Below are 22036 nucleotides of genomic sequence, written 5' to 3' on the forward strand. Positions count from 1 at the left end.
GCCTAGACCTCCTGCACTGCAACTGGAGACCATTGCTCCTTGTTCTGTCATCTTCCACCGCTGAGAACAACTGAGCTCCATCCTCTTTGGAACCCAACTTCAGGTAGTTGAAGGCTACTATCAAATCGCCCCTCACTCTTCTCTTCTGCAGACTAAATAAGCCCAGTTTCCTCAGCCTCTCCTCATAAGTTATGTGCTCCAGCCCCCTGATAATTTTCGTTGCCCTCCGCTGGACTCTCTCGAATTTTTCCACATCCTTTCTGAAGTGGGAGGCCCAAAACTAGATGCAATACTCCAGATGTGTCCTCATCAGTGCCAAATAGAGGAGAATAATCACTTTTCTCGATCTGCTCGCAATGTTCCTACTAATGCAGCCCAATATGCCGTTAGCCTTCTCGGCAACAAATGCACACTGCTGACTCATATCCACCTTCTCACTCACCATAATCCCCAGTTCTTTTTCTGCAGAAATGCTGCTTAGCCAGTCGGTCCGCAGCCTGTAATGGTGCATGGGATTCTTCAGTCCTAAGTGCAGGATTCTGCACTTGTCCTTGTTGAACCTCATCAGATTTCTTTTGGCCTAATCCTCCAATTTGTCTAGATCACTCTGCACTCTTTCCCTACCCTCCAGCATATCTCCCCCTAGCTTAGTGTCATCCATGACCTGGCTGAGGGTGCAATCTATCCCATCGTCCCGATCATTAACAAAGATGTTGAACAAAACCAGCCCCAGGACCGACCCCTGGGGCACTCCACATGATACAGGCTGCCAACTAGACACTGAGCTGTTGATCACTACCCATTGAGCCCAACAATCTAGCCAGCTTTCTATCCACCTTATAGTCCATTCATCCAATCCATACTTTAATTTGCTGGCAAGAATACTGTGGGAGATCATATCAAAAGCTCTGCTAAAGTCAAGATATATCCCCCATATCTACAGAGCCAGTTATCTCATCATAGAAGGCAGTCAATGGTTTCTTGAGAACCACACAGACCATCCCATGCTTCGGAGTGTCCAGTAATTTGCCAAGTGAGGCCAGAGATCACTTCTGTCTGATGATCTTGTTGCATTTCATGTGCTTTCACCAACCAACGGGCATAAGGGTAAGTTTCACATGTGATGGCACAGCTACCTGTGGTGCTATCCTAGCCTCTGTGGAAGTGGGCCAAAGACTGTCAAGGAGGACAGACTAAAAACAACTACCTGCCCCAAACTAACTACCGATAAGATCAATTCTGATTCAGGCAATCTTGTCAGTCAAGTAGGATTAATCACTGCATTCAAAACAAGGAAAATCTATGGTAATTAAATGAAACGCTATCTCCAGAAAAGCTAGATGTCATCAACATAGGATGTAAACTATGTGTGTTTTGTTATAAAGCACTCAGAGGAAAAGACTCAGTAACCATTTATATTGAGGTTTAATTAACATTTCATTTAACCCAGAAGGACAGATTTAGGCCCTGATCCTGCAAAGACACATGCTTAACTTTAAACCTGCAACTAGTTGCTAGCCACTTTCTTAAAGCTAGGTATATGTGTAAGTATTTGCAAAATCAGGGCTTAAAGCTATATTATATAAAAGAGTCTGATTCGTAGCTTATCCTTATCTTAAGGATATGAAATTATAAAGTCCTTATTGCTATTTTAAACCTAAATCAGCATAAAAAGGAACAGAAAATACCTTTGTTACAATTAGTAAAGCTGTTTTGGGGAAACAGGGCCAGAGGAGCAAGGCATGTAGCTCTTGTCCTTCATTGGGAAGAAGGCTGAGCTTCTCATGGGGTGTTTTTGTCTTGTTTTTTTGGTGGAGGGGGGTGGAAAATTAGCAGAACTGTTAGGAGTGAAGTAAGGACATTGCTAATGAACCAAACTTAATGGGATATTATAAATGCCATAGCATGAGACAGGCAAAAGGGTCCCCATCTCTGCCAGACTGTATAAAAAGTGTCCATATCTGTCCTGCCAGAGACAGTTATGGTAGAGAAAATAAAACAACACTACAAAATATTCAACTTAAAACAATAGATTCAGACTTATTTAACTTACTAAAGTAACAGACTTATTGGTCTGGTGCTACCATGACAGAAACTTTCGGCACAATATCCTGTATATCCTCAAAATAGTAAATGTCCCAAGAAACTGTACACCTTGAGTTACACAGCCCAGTTTGAGGAATTGTTCGTAATTCTTTCATCTTTTATTAGCAGTAACTACATTTTAAAGTGTTGCTAATATGTTTATGTTGACCCTACCACAAGGGGGCACTGATCTTGGCAGAGGTCTCTAGGCACGGCTGTAATAATCGTAAGATGTTGAATTTCAGTGTTTTAGGTAAATCTCACAACTGAAACATAACTCACATTTAGAGCTCATTCCTGCTCCCACTGGAACTTGTGGTTTTGCCGGTGACCTTAACAGGAGCCACAACTGGCAGGGTATGTTTTTTTGAAGGGATAATTCATTTGACCATGATGTGTTTTAATTAGAACTTAAGCATGTATGTTGAAATTCACCCATGTGCAAAGGACCAGTTTAAGTTTCACTGTGGCCTTCTTTTGAAGGCTGAAGCGAGGCATAGGGCTTATGTTGGCTCTCTGGACAGGGTAAATTTCACCTTTATTTAATTGTTGATCTGACCATCCCTAGCAAGTATTTTTCAACACTGTATTTGAACTCTGCCTTTAAGACAGTGTTGGCTTCTGAGTAGGTTTGTCTAACCCTAGGGAAAATAGATCTATAAACCAAAGCTAAAATTAGACATTTCTTCCAATCAGTTCAGCAGACCTGCAGGAGTCTCTTCACATGGCGTGACCTCCAGCTCCTGAGTGGACTGGATAGAGCAATAGCCAGGACACTGCTGTAACCTGCAGAAAGTTTCAGATAATGGTGGCATGGATTACCTTAGCAGCAGCTCTTTTGTTAAGCTAAGCACATTCTGGGCAAATAATGATTTTTATAAAAATCAGCTAATAATGTTCAGTTACTAATATTTGAAGGCTAGATTGATAAATTATTCTCACCTCTGAGCATGACTGTGCTCAGATATATTGTGATGAGTTACCTTACACAAACCTAAATAGATAACACAAGACCAGCCCCTTTGTTCTGGTAGATGGGGAGGAAGTATTTTATAATGCAGTTTATAAATGCTGACTTAGGTAGGCTGGCCAGAGCAACGAGGGAGGAGAGAGACTAAGGCTCAGACTCATCCCCACCCACTTATTCACATGGGGAGTTACTCATGGACTAGGTAAGCAACCTGTTGGGCCACTTGAAGAGCAAGAGAGCTTAATACTTTCTTGGTCCCCTGCATGGTTGCCCAGGGCCAAGTGACAATCTAACCCTAATGACTAAATCAACAAAGAACATCACAGACAAATCATCTCATACATTTTACAATTTGTCTTGATAAAGTGCTCACATCATTTTGAACCAGCTCCAGAAAAAATAGCTTCCCAAGAAAATAGCCAAAAAGAGGGAAAATAAAGTTTTAATACAGCAATGAAAGGTTATATGAAAGCAAATACTGCCCCATGTTACAGCTGAGTCACTTAGAATAGATTTTGCCATAGGGCTGTACGCACATTTGCTTGTCATTCAGTCTCTCAAAATAATGTATGAAATCCTTTGCATCACAATTAAATAAAATAAAAACTTCTTCCTATCTGCAATCCTAGCAAGAATAAAGCAAAGAAGTTGCATCAAAAAGCTATGCACTCATTTAAGCATTCGTAATTTTTCCTCCAAGTAATACTGAGGAATATATAAAGTTTTCTACTTGGAAATTACAAGGTATCTTTATTTTTCCCATGCTCACTCAGCAGATCTGCCCCTTTCACAGAATCATAGGACTGGAAAGGACCTTGAGAGGTCATCTAGTCCAGTCCCCTGCACTCATGACAAGACTAAGTATTATCTAGACCATCCCTGACAGGTGTTTGTCTAACCTGCCCTTAAAAATCTCCAATGATGGAAATTCCAAAACCTCCCTAAGCAACTTATTCCAATACTTAAACTACCCCATCAGGAAGTTTTTCCTAATGTCCCATCTAAAATGGCCTTGCTGCAATTTAAGCTCATTTCTTCTTGTCCTGTCCTCAAAAGTTAAGGAGAACATTTTTTCTCCCTCCTTCTTGTAACAACCTTTTATGTACTTGAAAATTGTTACGTTCCCTCTCAGTCTTCTCTTCTCCAGACTAAAAAACCCAATTTTGTCAATCTTCTTTCATGAGTCATGTTTTCTAAACCTTTCATAATTTTTGTTCCTCTTCTCTGGACTTCCTCCAATTTGTCCATATCTTTTCTGAAATGTGGCCCCCACCCCTGGAACTGGACGCAATACTCCAGTTGAGGCCTAATCAGTGAAGGGTAGAGCAGAAGAATTACTTCTTGTGTCTTGCTTACAACAGTCCTTCTAATACATCCCAGAATGTTTGCTTTTTTTGCAACAGTGTTACACTGTTGACTCATATTTAGCTCATGATTCACTATGATCCTCAGATCCCTTTCCACAGTACTCCTTCCCAGGCAGTCATTTCCCATTTTGTATGTGTGCAACTGATTGCTCCTTCCTAAGTGGAGTACTTTCCGTTAGTCTTTATTGAATTTCATCCTATTTACTTCAGACCATTTCTCCAAATCATTCTGAATTTTAATCCTATCCTCCAAAACACTTGCAAACCCTCCCAGCTCAGTATCATCCACAAACTTTATAAGTATGCTTTCTATGCCATTATCTAAATCATTAGTGAAGATATTGAACTGAACCAGACCAGAACTGATCCCTGCAGGACACCACTCAATATGTCCTTCCAACTTAACTGTGAGCCACTTATAACTACTCCATGGGAACGGTTTTCCAACCAGTTGTGCACCCACCTTATAGTAGCTCCAGTTAGATTGTATTTCCCTAGTTTATTCACGAGAAGGTCATGTGAGACAGCATCAAAAGCCTTACTAAAGTCAAAATATACCACATCTACCACTTTGCCCCATCCACAAGGCTTGTTACCCTCTCAAATAAAGCTATTTGGTTGGTTTGATATGAATTGTTCCTGGCAAATCCATGCTGACTGGTACTTATCACTTTATCTTCTAGGTGTTTGCAAACTGATTGCTTAAATATTGGCTCCTTATTTTTCCGGGTACTGAAAGTAAGCTGACTGGTCTGTAATTCTCTGGGTCGTCTTTATTCCCCTTTTTATAGATGAGCGCTATATTTGCCTTTTTCCAGTCCTCTGGAATCTCTCCTCTCTTCCATGACTTTTCAAAAATAATTGCAAATGGTTCAGATATCTCCTCAGGTCAGCTCCTTGAGTATTCTAGGATGTATTTCATCAGACCCTGGTGACTTGAAGACATCTAAATTATCTAAATAATTTTAATTTGTTCTTTCTCTATTTTACCCTCTGATCCTACTTCATTTTCAGTAGCATTCACTATGTTAGACGTCCAATCGCTAATAACCTTTTTGATGAAAATGAAACAAACATTTAGCACTTCTGCCATTTCCACATTTTCTGTTATTGTTCTTCCCCCCATCCCCTCATTAAGTAATGGGCCTACCCTGTCCTTGGTCTTCCTCTTGCTTCTAATGTATTTGTAGAATGTATTCTTGTTATCCTTTATGACTCTAGCTAATTTAATCTCATTTCGTGCCTTGACGTAATTTTGTCCCTACATACTTGTGATGTTTATATTCATCCTTTCATATTTGATCTAGTTTCCACTTTTTGTAGGACTCTTTTTTGAATTTCAGATCACTGGTTATGCCGTGGTTAAGCATGGTCTCTTGCCATACTGCCTATATTTCCTATGCAATAGGAAAGTGCGCTCTTGTGCCCTTAATAATGTCTCTTTGGAAAACTGCCAACTCTCTTGAACTGTTTTTCCCCTTAGACTTGCTCCCTAGGATCTTTTATACCAACTCCCTGAGTTTGCTAAAGTCTGCCTTCTTGATATCCATTATCTCTATTGTGCTGTTTTCCCTCTTACCAGTCCTTAGACTCATTAACTCCTCCATTTCACTCCTCCTAAATTGCCTTCCACTTTCAAATTCTCAACCAGTTCTTCCCTATTTGTCAAAATCAAATCTAGAACAGCCTCTCCCATAGTAGCTTTATCCACCTTTTGAAAAATAATTGTCTCCAATACATTCCAAGAATTTGTTGAAGAATCTGTGCCCTGCTGTGTTATTTTCCCAATAGTTGCCTGGGTAGTTGAAGTCCCCAATCACCACCAAGTCCTGTGCTTTGGATGATTTTAGCTAAAAAAAAAAAAGCTTCATCCGCTCTTCTTCCTGGTTAGGTGTTCTGTAGTAGACCCCTACCATTACATCACTCTCGTTTTTTGCGCATTTTATGCTTACCGGGAGGAGACAGGCTTGTTGAAAGTTATTTCCATCTTAACCTCAGTCCAACTGTGTACATTTTTAATATAAGGCAACATCTGCTCCTTTTTTCCCTGCCTGTCCTTCCTGAGGAAGCTCTACCCTTATATTCCAATATTCCAGTATTATCCCACTAAGTTTCTGTGAGGACAACTGCGTCAGTTATTTTTTTTAATTAACATTTCAAATTCTTCCTGCTTATTCCCCATAATTATCACATTAGTATACAGACATTTAACATAGTGATTTGATTTTCTCTCTATGTTCTCTCTTGCCTCTCCCTTATCCCTGCTATAATGCCCATTCTCCCCTCAGATACTGACCTTTCTCTCAGGTCTCCATGTTTTTGGGTTTTCCGTGGGCTTTTGTCTCCTGCCCCTGTCAAACCTAGTTTAGAGCCTTCCTCACTAGGATACAGGCTGACTAACCAAATATGCTCTTTCCCTTCCTTGATAGGTGGACCCCATCTCTGCTTAGCAGTTCTTCTTACCGGACAGCATCCCATATTCAAGGAAGCTGAAGCCCTCTTGGAGACACTCTCCTCGGAGCCAGGCATTCACCTCCAAGATGCACCGGTCTATGCCTGGGCCTTACTCTTGACCTGAAGGATTCAAGAGAACACCTGCGCCCCAACTCCTTCACCCTTACTCCTAGAGCCCTGATCTGCTCAGGGCCATACCTCACAGTATCATTAGTGCCCACATGGATGAGTAGCATGGGGTAATAGACAGACGGAAGGATAATCCTTGAAATCCCTCCATAACATCTCAGATACGGACACCTGGAAGGCAGCATAGCTTCTGGGATGCCATGTTACACCAACAAATGAGTGTCTCAACCCCTCTCAGAAGAGGGTCACAAACCACAAGTACCCTACGTTTCCTCTTGGAAGTGGAAGCTGTGATCCTCCTAGTCTTGGGGGAGTTGATGACTTCACCTCCTCCACCTTTGTGTGTTCAAAGCCATGGCTGCTCACTTAAGTGGAAGAATATATATTTTACTTCTGCTAGGTTGACAGAGCTAAAACAGTTCAGAGAACGTGTGCTAGATATTATTTATCCCTGGATCAGAATTGTTACTAAGTTCCAATCAGTTACATCTGGGCATGGGGTTACATAGGTACTTCAATTATGATTATAACATGACAAGGAAAGTATCCACCTTTGCTCTCATATCCCAGGTTGAATTGCCAGGGGGGGGGAAATAATTTCTTGAGTCACTAAGAAACAAATATTATTTATTATTTATATCCCTATCCCCCTCAGAAGAGAGTCACCAACCAAGACATGGACCAGGACCCCATTGTGCTGGGGGCTATACAAACACAGAACAAAGGATCCCCACCATTCCCCAATTTGTGTCACTTTTCTGAGCAGAGCCACACTTCAGCAGTCTGTAAATGTGGTTTAAATACTTGTTCTATTCCCCCACTCCCCATTGTGAAGAAAGCTTGTTACAAAGTTGTGTAACCTAAATATGATAAGCCCAATATCCCAAGAGTACAAGATTTATTATTTTCAAAGATCTCTAGTTTTCTATAAAGTAAAGCATCATTTTCTACCAGCCCTCTTCTAAGGCTCTTATAAATGCAAGGTTCCATTTACAATTCATTAATTTTTACTTCCACCTTATTATCAGAAGGGAAAGAAGAAATGTCTGAGTGCAAATTGGTGCCTGACAAAATTATAGAAATATTTTTTAGAAACCTTAATCTGCAGAATTATAAATGCACACTTGCATTACAATCATCCCCTCAGACATTTCAGTGTTTACTAGGTGAATTAGCCTAGCCTGAATCTTGTTTTAACTGCAGTTTCGTTAAATGAACTGTGATATAACATTTCCTATATTACTATGAATACACATTGGGAATTACTTTACTCATGATTGCCCTTATGTTGTGATTTACAATCTCAGGAGGCAACTATGTTGAGAGTTTATCATCCTGGTTCTTTTTTTAAAGAAGAGACAGAGAGGAAGGCAACACGCTTACACAATTAACTTGTTTTATATTGTGCACCTATTATGTTTCTAAGCACATAATCCTAAATTCAGGCATATAACAATGGATCTCAACTGTAAAGAGTCAGCAGTTACAGTACAAGTGACAGGGATCGTCCTCACTGATCAACCTCACCAAGAAAATCCTGTGTAATTAGCTGGGCTTTGCCATGTTCCCAAAAGAACGACAGACTGCAGTTCTGTTGGACCAAAGGAGAAGTAAACTCCAGAGCTGATGTGTCTGCAGAGTTGAGGTCCGTCCCCCAGTCCCAAGATGTTCAAATAACCTATGGCTTGTCAGTTTCAGGGTCCCCGCTGATTTCAGCAATCAGATTTAAACATGACGGAAAAGGTAGTACTGTATCTCAGACAGAACCCTAATGACAAATGAGCTCTATAGGTTTAAACCCACACCTGAATTGATTCAGAAATTAATTCAAAGGCACTGCCGTCAATTAATCACAGGTCCCACATGTTCAATGAGATTCTCTTGTGAGCAAGGAAACTGTTGTATTCTGGACTAATTGGAGTTCCTGAATAGTTCTGAAGTATAGCCCCCAACAGAGCACGCTGAAGTATTCCACTCTGAAGGTAACAGAGGCAGATAGCGCTGCTGTGAGGGGAAAAGGGACCTTTTGCCACTGCAGCTATGGCCCCACAAGGTTCCCAAAGGAGAACTTTACTAACATAATACCTTAACTGAAGGGACTGGTATCACACCTGCCATTTCCATGGTTTGTTTCCATCAGATAACCAATGTCACCTCTTAATTTTATTGATCTTCAGCCATTTTCCTCCAAACCACAATCTCACACAGATGCGTAGAACTGGATATACATTGCATATACATTCAGGATTGTTTTGTACTCTAGTAAAGAGCATGTTCCATTCAGAACACTTCAGCTGGAAAGATATCCCTAAAACTAATGCACAAGCCACATCCTACTAGTTTTCTGTGTTTATGGCCACAGCTCAGTCAGACTCAGAACACTTTCCTCCTCTACCCCCCCATGTGCAGGTTATGCAAGTCCACCTGGAACCCTACTCATCTCTAGACAACATAGGCCCAATCCTGTGGGCCAGCTGTTAAGTTACAAGCAGTAACACACCTTTAGCATTTTACAGACCCCGCCCCCTTTTACTCAGTCCTCACAGTATAGGGACCCCTATGCTAGCATGAGCAGGGAGATTACAGGTTTCCCACAATGGCTACTTTCTGCATAAGTATTCATTATCAGAGGTGTCATGTGCTCTGCAGTGTAGAGGATTAACAAATCTACCACAGTGATGGTAATCTTTTTCACAAGGTCATAAAGCACTTCTTCCTGCTGAGAGAGTGAAGGGCTCTCCCCTGTATAGCACCACTGACATTAATGTATCATGTTAGATCATTTCCTAGTTCGACTGCTCAGAATTACCCTCCATAAGGACGTTCAGTAATGCAAAGTCAGGCCCACAATAATGTAAATTTACAGATCACCTGAAGCTATTCTTAATAAGTAAGATGACTTACTTTAGTACACATGCAGAGGAGTTCAATGAGATTCTTAATGTAGTTAGTATTAGGTTTTTCAATGGGGTTGAAGAAAGGCTATGGGATATAGAACTGCTGTTTGATCTCAGTTTGAACCAGAAGCCTTTAATGAAAGGAACAGATTTGTTTCATCCAAAACTGGCACATCAGAAGCATTACATTCAATTCAGCATACTGATTGCTAATATCTGCTGACATCTAGGCTACTGAACTGTTATTTCTTATTGCAACAGAAACCCTCACTGCAGCATTTAACTGAATTTGTAACCAGTTACTGGCATAGTTTGGATCCATACACGTTTAATACTGGTAGACAACGTTTCATCCCAGCACAGAATTTAGGCTGCTGCATAATTGTCTTTCTATAAATGCCTTGTTAGAGGAGAAAGAGAGGTGTGTGTGTGTGTGTGTGTGTAAAGGGGAGGGTGTTTGAAGAGAGTTGTACGATGGAGGGGATCAGTTAACCATGTCTGTGTCAATGGTTTGACCAGCCCTCTTTCCTCCTAGCTCTCTGTCCATCTGATCCCAGAATGCACTTCTCATACATCAGAGTTTAAGGCCAGAAGGAGCCACGAGATCATCTCTACTCTAATGTCCTGCATATCACAGGCCATTATATTTCACCCAGATACCCCTATATTGAGCCCAATGATTTCAGTTAGACTAAAGCATTTCAGTGATCAGAAGACTAAACTGTTGTGTACCACAGGCAGAGAGGCCAGAGGCCCCTGCTACGGCAGGGAATAGATTAGGACAAATATGCCCAGATGACCCTAGCAGGTGGAGCTGCATTTCATGCTGCAGAGGAAGGCAAAAGCCCACGAGGTCCCTGCCAATCTGAACAGGGTGGAAACTTCCTTCCCGACCCCACATCTAGAGCTCAGTCTGAGGCCAGGCATCTAAGAAAGAGGATTCACTGTGCCAACTCAGAACATTAGTTCACCCTCAGCACCCAGTCCAGTGCCTGTCTCTAGCTGTGGCTAATCTCTGATGCTTCAGAGGAAGGTGGAAAATCCTCCCCCTCCCCACAATATATCTGTGTCCATCCTAAACCCAGCAGAAGTCCTGAAATATGAGAGTTAATTATAGACATTGTTTTAGTGCACAGTTGCATGTGTTGAGAGCAATACAGAGCTTCCTGTTCTCCCCATGTCCCATGAAAGGAGGGCATGAACAGGGAGATTCAGTTTCCAAGGCCAGAAGGGAGACCAACATGACTATGCAGCCTGCCCCTCCCACCCCCACTCACTGTAGAATTTCTCCCAGAGCTAGATTAAGCATGCTTTATGGAATGATGTCTAATCTTGTTTTAAAGACTCCAAGGGATGGTGAGTCCACCACTTTTCCTGGTAAACCATTCCGATATTTAATTATCTCCCCCCCCCTCCACCACACACAAGGAAATTGCAGCTTATTTCAAAGTTCAATTAGTCTAACTCAGGGACATGTGCAGGGAAGGCAAGCAGGAGTACCCCCTTCTCCCACAATAATCACCGGAGGCACAGAACTTCTCCAGCCCCAGAGCCACAGAGGCAGGGAAGATTGAACTCCTGCTAGGGCAGAGTGGAGAGGCATCAAGCTCCCCCCAGGGCTGTGCGGGGGAGTGCAGTGAGCTTCACCATTATTTACCTACTTACATTGTAATCTGTTTGTGGCAGAAACCATGCTTTTGTTCTCTGTTTTTATAGTTCCTAGCATAGTGGCACCATGGCCCATGACTGGAACTCCTAGGCACTACCACATTAAAAATACCTTGCTATTATAGCACTTGACAAGGGAAATCAGTATCATAAGCCCCATTTTACAGGTGAGGACACTGAGGCACAGAGCCTAAGGTCACCCAGTAAGCCAATGACAGAGTCAGGAATAGAACCCAGGTCTCCTGAGTCCCAGCCCAGTGCTCTGTCCAGAATGAATCAGGCTCACAGTCTATGTGATGTCTAAATGCATAAACATGGTTCAGCCACAGTTTTGAGGCAGAAAGCCTAATATGCAAACAGAGTGTCTATTATTACTTTATCAGAAGTGTGTCTCAAGCTGGTAACAGAAACAGTTGCATCTGTACTGTGAGCCTTACCAAAACTTTATATAAATCCATTTTATTTTTCCTGAGGGAGAGCACCTTTCTATCTGTCACTCTAAAAGAACAGGTGTATGGCTGCTTTAGTACTATTTCACTGGAGAAAATGGAAACCTCTAGTTAAAAATGAACTGCAAAGGTTTTACGGGAGCTACTTTATGTTGTGACATCACTCTGTACAACATTAAGAATATGAGGAAAACACAGAGGCAGCTGGGTTCCAAATAACAAAGTTTACTAACTATATACAAACATATAGGCCTAGCTTAATATATATACTGCTGTTCTCACAGGGCTCTGGTGGCTTCTGCAATATAGAATATAGCCCACTAGAGGGCTCCCAAATTATTTAAAGGGATACTATTCAATTCCTATACACTAGACCACAGGTCCTCAAACTGTGGTCCGTGGACCAGTGGTCCTCGAGTTCCATCCAGGTAATCTGCGGATAGCTCCCTTTAAGGTGCATGCCTGAGCAGCCACACACAAGAGAACAAAGGGCCACTTACCTTATTATGGAGTCATGCAAGCATAGCTCACTAATTAGGTGCCTGGACCCTGGAGAAAACACACATGTAAGGTGAGGTGGTGGCCTTGGGTGGGAATAGAGGGTAGGTGGGAGGGGGAAGTGGAGTGAAAAGAGGGAGTGGGGGGAATTTGGGATGCGCAGGGCTCCAGTGGCCAAAGAGGTGACTTTCCCCAGCTCCAGGGCTGAGGCTGTCAGGGAGAGATGGCCCTCTTTCCCAGCCCCAGATCAGGGGTTGCTATGGTGGGGGAGCGAGGTGAGACCCCCACACCATCCTTCCCAGCTTGGGGACTGCCATGGCAGGGGAGAGAGGGCACATCCATCACACTAGAAAGGTCAGACTACTGATATTAAAATATGAGTTGTGTGCTTTTATTTGTAGAACAAAAACCAATTATTAAGGATTTTTTACATAGTGCTTGTATCCAAAGTGCTTTACAATAGTTTGCTAAAGGTACAAACAACATTTGGAAAGATCATTAAGTGGTCCGTCGAGACACTCAGCAATTTTCAAGTGGTCTGTAAAAAAAAAAAAAAGGAGAACCACTGCACTAGACTTTATAATAAGATTCCAAGAAAGATGGGAGGCGTATACGGCTGCTAGTTCTGTATTTTAACAAAGTTATTTTTTTAAATTCCTGAAATATCCTTCTGATAGCAAATGGCATCACAACTCCCACAAAAGGGATAAAGGGGTTTACAACTTAATGGCTCTTTCAGGAATTGGCTTATAGTGTTTGTTGTTGCACTGTGGCCATCTATTTCACAAACTTATTTCCAGGAGACTAAATGTCTTAATGTTTATTAAAAGACAATTAATGCTAATTACAGCCCTGTGCTTGCTTATACACACACACACAATTTGAAGCATGTGAGCAGTGTCCCACAAAAGCCAATGGAACTGCTTTCTTGCTTGAAGTTCAGCGCGTGTGTAAGGCCACATGCATCTACGCTAGGGGGGCTATGCAAGCATTACCCTGTAGTGTAGATGCGGTCTATGTCAATGGTGGGGGCTTTTCCCATCAGTGTAGGAGCACCATCTCCCCAGGAAATGACAGCTAGCTTAATGGATGTATTCTTCCACCAACCTAGCTGCGGCAAAACTGGGGATTAACTCGACAGAGCTATTTCATTCCGGCATGTGGATTTTTCACACCCTGGAGCCACTTGGCTATATCTATCTACATTCTAAATGCAGACCCAGTCTAGGGAAGATGAGGGCCTAACATTTTTATTCTTTTTGACTTGCATAAGACTTCTAGAGAATCTTGTTAAAATGCTTTGTCATTCACTTCAAACATTATACATTATCTGCAGAGTCTATTTTCAAGCACTTAGGAAGCATCTTTTCCTGGCTTTCTGAGACACTGCGATCTATTGACCAGAGGGAAGCCTTACTTTCTAAAAGACTATAATGATCTTTGGTATTTTTTGATGGGTGAGAGAGAGAGAGGTTTTTCTCCTCTTTGTTCTAAGTGAATATTACACATTCATTTCAGCTTAATGGCCAGGGTGAAGGTCCCAAGGAATATAAAGTTCTTCTTCTCTAGCAGATTTAGACGTTTAGTACCAATGATTTCCATGCAACAACTCCAAGTGGAACAGCTTTATATAATCTCCAGGCTTCGAAGAGCTTCTTGCATTTACTCTGAGCCTTTTGTGAGAAACTTAGGAAGTTTTAGTGCATCAATGAACAGTTAACATCTGTGGCTTCCTACTGAGTTGTTGGGTTTAAATCAATTAGTGGTAACTGGGACTGTTTGCAATGGGCTTTCATGCAGAACAAGCATATGCTGGAATTTTAAATTAAATATTTAATCTCCTGCGGAAAAAGTCCAAAGGTCATTCTTTTTTTCTTGTGATTTCGACTCTGTCCCATACTGCTAACCTGATTATTGAGTCACTGATGCTTTGTTCTTGGTAGAATCTATTTCTAGTCTTAAACAAATCCTTGAACTAATCATAGTTTGGAGGAGCAAGTGAATGATTTTTCTTTTTTGTTTTTATGCTTTGGATTTCTCAACATCATACTGTTTGTACTCACCAAGAAACACCTGAACCAGAATTAATTAAATGTAAAGAAAGTACATCTCATTCTGTGTGGACTAAGCTGTAGAATTTTCTCATACATATTAAGGTAATAAATCAACTACATCAAATCACACCCCACTGTGCTATCTGCTGTTTTCATAGAGGACCATAAAACTGCTAGCAGTAGTAAGCAAGCACTATAAAGCAAGCAGTAGGGAAGAAAACAAAGTAGAATTACATGGTGTTGTTCTCAGTAAAATTGCTGAGTTTTCAATACTGTTGCAGTACCAGGCAGAAGAGTTAGCTGAAAGAAGATGGGGTGTGACTTCCTGAGGAGTCAGAGAGCTAGGATTCCCTTTTCTAATCACCAGGATGGACACAAGGCTAGTAAAAAAGTCCACAAGTGCTAAATAGAGTCATTTCACCCGTTTTGCAGTTTATTCCATGGATCAGGAAATATAGCATTTAAAGTGATGGATGTCATACCACATATGACTTTTAAAGCATCAACAAAATACGTAATGATGTGGTTTCATATACAGTTCTTACTAGCTTTTAATGCAGTGAGACAATCAGGACTCCCCAGGGAACAGAAGGTTTAACCCTCAAAAATTAGCAGTTAAACCAGCTGATTGCATGCAGTATTGTTGTAGTATAAAAGTATATTGAGTAAGGTCTTTTATGAAAGCTCTCAAGGTTCTGAACTTTATAGTCATTGCAAGATATGTATAAAGACCATGGTTATGCATTTATATATACAGAAATCAGGACTCAAACTTCAGCCCCACCTCACAGAGAAGAGGGTGGTGAGCAGTTAAGCAGGGAGCAGCACCTCCCAGTTTAGGTGTTTACACAAAACTGGCTTCAAATAACAATCCACTGTACAGCAAGAGAAAAGGGAATGATGAACCATTATAATTAATGAGAAGACATTGGGGAAATTCCCTCTTGACAAGATAGCTGGGGATTTCTCAATCAGAATAATCATGAGTCAACATGCTCTGAGAAAAAAGAAAAAAAAGATACTTGAAGTGGAGGTCTGTCATCTAGAAAGTGAGGGATAGGCCCTAGGTAGGAAGTAGCCTATGAAGGCTGGATTACCCCCCCTTCCCCAGCCACACACACAGTTAAGAGGTGCACTGGTAAAATGTTAAAAGGCACTAGATAATTTGTATTAGAAAACATTTTTTTCTAATATGAAAGCATAAAGCCAGAGTTTGTTTATTTTCCATGTAATTTGTGTCTTTGAATCTGTGGGGTTTTCTAATAAAATAGTGTTTATTGGAAAAAATTATTTTTATCCCAGGCAGGTCTGATGGGCAAAGCGTATGGAGTGCATATGCCTGTGACAAGGTGCTCTACTCACCACTAGAATGGCACCTCCTCCAGGCCATTCTGAGGGAGAAGTGGCACAAGGTCAACACCCCTTCCCACAGCTGCACACCTTCTCTCCACATCTGTTTCTGCAGCTCCTCTCACTCCACAAGCTGCTGTCACCTCTTCATGACACAGTCCTCTGGCCAGCTGATTACAGTATATACATTTTCTTCTTCCAGGGTATCAAAGTCTCTCTCCAGAAAACTTAGGCTCTTCCATTCACTGCCTCATGGTGCCATCCCCTTAGTGGCTGGCAGGTGAACCCAGGGACCCTGTAGTTGGCAACCAAGGTCTGTTCCCTCCTCAACCTTACTATCTCTCCCTGAGCCATTTCCTTACCATCTAGCATTCCCCTCTCCTGCGGTTGCCAGCTTCCTAACTCCTGCCTCCCAGAGAGTATCTGAAGCTACATGTCTCTGCAGACCCAAACACACTTCCCATCTCACTGGGGAGAACTGCAGACTTTCCCAGTACCCTTGCCCCCTTGATGCCAGTTTCCTTTATAGCCACAGTCAGCTACTTCCTCCTTAGCTGGACTCCCTCACTCTGCCAGAGGATTACTTAACCACTTGCTTCCCCTCAGCTGTGGTCTGTCAGGTTAATTAGCTCCCTTCCAGTCTGCATTAACCTTTCCAGGGCATATGTTGAGTAAACACCCCTTCACAATGCCAAAGTGAGCTGGTAACTGGGAAAGTGGTTTTACACCTTTAGGGATGATGAACCACAAGGGAATAGTCTGAGTTTCTGGTAATTAAAAATGCAGGGAGGACAGATTGGGGAGACTCAAGACTGAAAGGGCTGTTTGTGTCATCTTGCAAGCAGGGCCAGTGCAACCATTTAAGCGGACTAGGCGGTTGCCTAGGGAGCTGAGATTTGGGGGTGCCAAAAAGTGCCCCCAAATTTTTTTTTAAATGGTTGAGCAGCCGCTGCTTCTGGGACAGAGAGGGAGTCTGAGCTGCCGGCGGTAGCCCAGGGTATCCCCTGGGTCAGCGCGCCGCCGTGGCAGCCAGCAGTCCAGGGGGTCCCCTGGGTCAGGGCGTCGCCGCGACTGCCCAGAGGTTCGGGCTGCCAGCAGCATGCTGACCCAGGGGAATGCCTGGGCTACCAGCAGAGGCTCAGAAATCAGAATCCCTTTCCCTCCCAGAGCAGGGGCTCCAGCCTATGCAATTTTTCTCATTGCCAGTGGCGACGCCAGCGGCTGGACAGAGCTGCGCAGCTCTGCTTAGGGCACGTGGTAGGAGCCCTGCGACGGCACAACACAAGGGCTTCTGGAGGAAAGCAGCGGCTGCCCCCTGGCTCAGCCTCCACATCAGCCCCATCGAGGGGCACGGAGAAGAAAAGAGCCTCAGCGGTGGTCTGGTGGAGTGGAGGAAGAAAGAGGACCCTGACGCTCATGTGCTGGGCAAGGTAAGCAAGTGCTTCCCCACATCTTGGCCTCAGGCACCTGTGCTCCTGCCTCCTTGGTCCTTGGCTGGTCCTTGCTCCTGCTCCCCTTGTGTGTGGGCGGCTGGAGAGAACAGCAGCCTGCAGAGCTGAGCTGCCCCAGTGCCCCCAGGCACCTCCATTGACCCCATCCCCCCCCACAGCCCTGAGCCCAGCCCCTGTGAGCTGGGCACCCCTGAACCCAGAGCCCAGCTCCCCACCCAGCCCTGGGCAACAGCAGCACCATCCCCAGGCAGTGACAGCCCATTGGTACCAACCATCACAATCACCCATCGTCTGACCATTACAGCTTTTAATGTTTTTAAATAATGTATTTAGTGTATTTTCAAATTATTACAAGTTAATTTTTGAATGTATTTCACTAGTTATTTTTTACATTTCCTAATACATGTTACTATAGTATTGCAAATGTTTTATGGAAGGCGTCCCCAATTTTGCTTTGCCCAAGGCCCCCTGACTCCTCTGGGCGGCCCTGTCTGAGTTTTAAGCCCTGCTGCTGTGTTTTGCCTGCAACAGGCAGGCCTAAGCCTGTGAGTGACCCCCATAGCAGCTGCCTGAAGAAGTGCTTGGGGGAATCATGCAGAAGGAGCGTGATATTTATTTGAGTTCTCTCCTCATGGAGGCTGCGCTCCACTTGGTGCAGGACAGCAGTCTCAGCAGGACTCTAGGCCCAGCACCTTGCCTCAGTTTGTAGACTTGTACTGCACCCATCACCGGGCTCAGTCTGGCACCGTTACCCCTCATCGGTGCCCAAGAAGCAGTCAAAAAAGTTGGATGGACTGATTAGGTTAGTTGTGCTGTTGTTTGGCCAGTGTAGAGACCACTGAATACATAATATTCCTCTGTGATGTTCTGTCCTGAGCACAATTGGCATGTTATGAGGTAGTGCCTGTTAGGGACAGGTGTCTGCTTATGTCATCCAGCCATCATGTCTTAGGTCTTCTGGGGGGGGAGCTTTTCCATCCTGCTTTCATTGGATCAAAGTCAAAGATTATTTTCACAGGGAAGTTAGTAGGCATTTAGAGCACATGAACATACCACCACAGAGAGCACTTGGCAACCATTTGAGCGTGTGTGACCTATTTAGTTAGAAAATGGAATTTTTCATTCAAATTGAGTTTGTACCATTTGATGTTTTTAATCATTTGGAGGTGCATGCCTAGTTAGGCAGAATGGGTTCCGCAGCACTCCCAGTCAGATTTTGATATGAAGGAAGGACATATACGTGACTAAAAAAGCTGTATTTCTGATTATAATCAACATTACTTAATTTTAAGGGAAAGTCATCTTGATCTCTTAATCAATATTTACGTCAAACAGTTGATGAAATTCAAATAGTTAATTATAGTAAGTGACATGCATTCTCTATCCTTTACTTTTAATAGTGAATAAGAAAAAGGACTGATAGGAATACAATTTCATTTTTTTTCGTTTACAGTTGATGCAGCCTCATGGCAGATAAAAAAAAAAAGGTCTGGGGCACAATCTCGTAAGCGGAAGGCTGATAAGCAAAAAGAAGAAAGAAAGCAAGAAGGTTCATTTCTGAAATATCTCCATTCACTGGCCAAAGATGAAGGTAGTTCAATGTCAAAGGATCAAGCAGAGGTGGAGGTGGGAGTTTCACAAACTGAAGAAGAGTTTGAAGAACATAATCTGAATATTGAAGATGAATCAAATGAGACACGCGAGGATCAAAACTTGGAAGACTGTGAAAGTGAAAATGTCACTCGTTTGAATTTGAGCTTTAATGATCCTGCTACTTGGGCCAAATGTGATGATCAAGTCCGACAAATTCTGGTGGAACCTAGGCCAGAACAAGTTCAGCAGTTCAATTTCCCCAAAGATAGTAAGCAAAGAAAATTCTCGACAATTCATTACAAACGTAGACTTGTTAATGGAGAAGAAATGCACCGTCAATGGCTGCAGTATTCCACATCAAGTGATTCTGTCTTTTGCTTCTGCTGCAAGTTGTTTGGCAGTAGTACTATTGGCATATCATCTCTATCTGAAAAAGGCTCAAGGGATTGGAAAAACATGTCTGCAATTCTTTTGTGGCACGAGGAAAGCAGTGAACATTTGATGAATGTTCAGACATGGAAGGAACTTGAACTGCGATTGAAAAACAAGAGAACAATTGATGAAGAACATTTGCGCTTGATTAAGCAAGAAGAAAAGTATTGGCTGCAAATACTAAAACGTCTGACTGCTTTGGTCAGAGTTCTTGGTGTGCAAAACCTGGCCTTTCGGGGAACACATGAAAAACTGCACACTTCTGGTAATGGGAATTTCCTCAAATTTGTCGAATATCTATCTTCGTTTGACCCACTTATGGATGAGCATCATCGCAGGATTAAGGACTAGCAGATGCATGTACATTACCTAGGGGAAGACATACAGAATGAGCTTATTCAGCTTCTATCTAATGCCATCAAACAAAAAATCCTAGCATCTGCTCGTGCTGCAAAATACTTTTCAATCATTCTAGATTGTACACCAGATGCAGGCCACGTTGAACAAATGACCATGATCATTCGGTTTGTGGATAGGCCTACCTCAGAGACTGAGAATGAGACTGAATCAGTATGCATAAAGGAACATTTCTTGGGATTTGTGTCGCTTACGGAGACAACTGGAGCTGGTATGACAGAAACTATTCTTCACCAGTTAGAAGAGATGTCACTGCCTATAGAAAACTTGCGTGGTCAAGGCTATGACAATGGGAGCTATATGAAAGGGAAAGAAAATGGTGTCCAGCGAAGAATTTTGGATATTAATCCACAAGCCTTTTTCGTTCCTTGCAGCGCACATTCATTGAATTTGGTTGTTAATGATGCTGCAAAGTGTTGCTTGGAGGCAACTGCCTTCTTTGAATTAGTTCAACGTGTGTATGTGTATTTCTCAGCTTCTACACATCTCTGGGAAGTTGTAACACGCCACGTATCTAATCTCACAGTTAAACCATTGAGTGAAACAAGATGGGAAAGTCGAATTGATGCCTTGAAACCTCTTCGCTATCAGCTTGGTGACATCTATGATGCTCTGGTAGACATCTATGAAGACACTACTCTGACAGGATCATCTGGCAATACATCACGAGTTGATGCAAAGGGCTCTTACAAAAGCCATTTCTAGTTTCAAGTTTCTTGTTTCTCTTGTTTTGTGGTATGACATATTGTTTGAGATCAACATAACTAGCAAACAACTTCAGGCAAAAGAATTTGATATATGTGATGCCATTAATCAACTTGGAGAAACCAAGAAGTTTCTTGTGGGTTGCAGAAGTGACTCAGCCTTTGAGAAAACATTGGTAGATGCAGGTGAACTTGCGGAGGAGTTGGATGTACCGGCACTTTTTGAACCAGATCCAATCCGTATTAGAAAGAAGAGGAAGCAGTTCACATATGAAGCAGATGACGAACCTATTTATGATCCAAAAGGAAAATTCAAAGTGAACTTTTACTTTGCAGTCATTGACACAGCAATACATTCAGTTGAAGAAAGATTCACATTGATGTAGCAAATTAGTTCAGTATTTGGCTTCATATATGATGTTTGCAAAATAAAACACCAAGGCAAATTATGGAACATTGCTTGAATCTGGAGAAAGCTTTGCAACATGGTGAATCCAAAGATATTGATGCCTTTGACTGTGCATTGAATTGCAAGCTATTGCAAGACGAGTCCAGAGGAGTTCATCACCACAAGATGTATTGAACTTCATATGGGAAAATAAGCTGACAGATAGTGTCCCTAACACAGTTATTGCTCTTCGCATCCTCTTGACCCTCCCAGTTTCTGTGGCCAGTGGTGAGCGAAGCTTCTCGAAGCTCAAGTTGATAAAAACATAATGCGAACATCAATGTTGCAACAAAGACTTGTTGGGTTATCTACCTTGTCAACAGAACATGACATTGCTCACAGCATTGACTTGGAGGAACTTGTTTCTAAATTTGCTAAACTTAAAGTGCGGAAACATACATTCTAAATTATAACATGTTACTCTGTGACCGTGTATTGTATATAATGTATGTGATTTTTTGGGGGAGGGGAGCGCAAGATGGAAGTTTCACCTAGGGCGCAAAATATCCTTGCACCAGCCCTGCTTGCAAGGAGTAACTAGGCTGCTGAGAGCCAGGGTAAGACCTTACGTGTGTGGACTGGCTACTGCTATCAGGAATCTTAACCATAGCTGCATGACACCAAAGCACCCCAAAGTAAAAGCGCAGGTGGTAACAGAACCCTTTATCTATCTAGGTCAGCAGTGCTCAGCCCACAGACCACATGCAGCCCAATTAGCACACAGCTGTGTGCAAAAGACCAGCCTGCATAGTGGGGTCTGAGCTGTCTCCCTGCTCTGCATGGCATGGCAGGGCAGGGTCTGAATCTGGGTCTGGTCAGGGCTGCTGCCTCACATGGTGAGGGTCTGGGGCTTCCAGCTGGCCCCACAGGGTCTGGGGCTCTCGGCCAGTCTCGTGGGTTGGGGATTTGGGGCTTCCGCCCAGCCCCACTAGCTCTGGGGCAGCCACTTGGCCCAGGGCAGCAGGGCTCCAGGGCTGCTGTATGGGGGGGGGCCTGGGGCAGCCAGCTGGCTCTGCATGGCAGGGATCCATTGCAGGCAGCCCGCTGGCCCCACAGGGTTGGGATCTGGG

At 42.8% G+C, this 22036-nt stretch overlaps 1 pseudogene; it reads left to right on the plus strand.

Moving 5' to 3' along the window:
- The first annotated feature begins 18971 nt into the window (after positions 1-18971).
- On the plus strand, positions 18972-20981 carry LOC115649377 (annotated as a pseudogene).
- Positions 20982-22036: the final 1055 nt, after the last annotated feature.

The sequence above is a fragment of the Gopherus evgoodei genome, chromosome 3 (assembly GCF_007399415.2).
Source record: "Gopherus evgoodei ecotype Sinaloan lineage chromosome 3, rGopEvg1_v1.p, whole genome shotgun sequence".
Lineage (NCBI taxonomy): Eukaryota > Metazoa > Chordata > Testudines > Testudinidae > Gopherus > Gopherus evgoodei.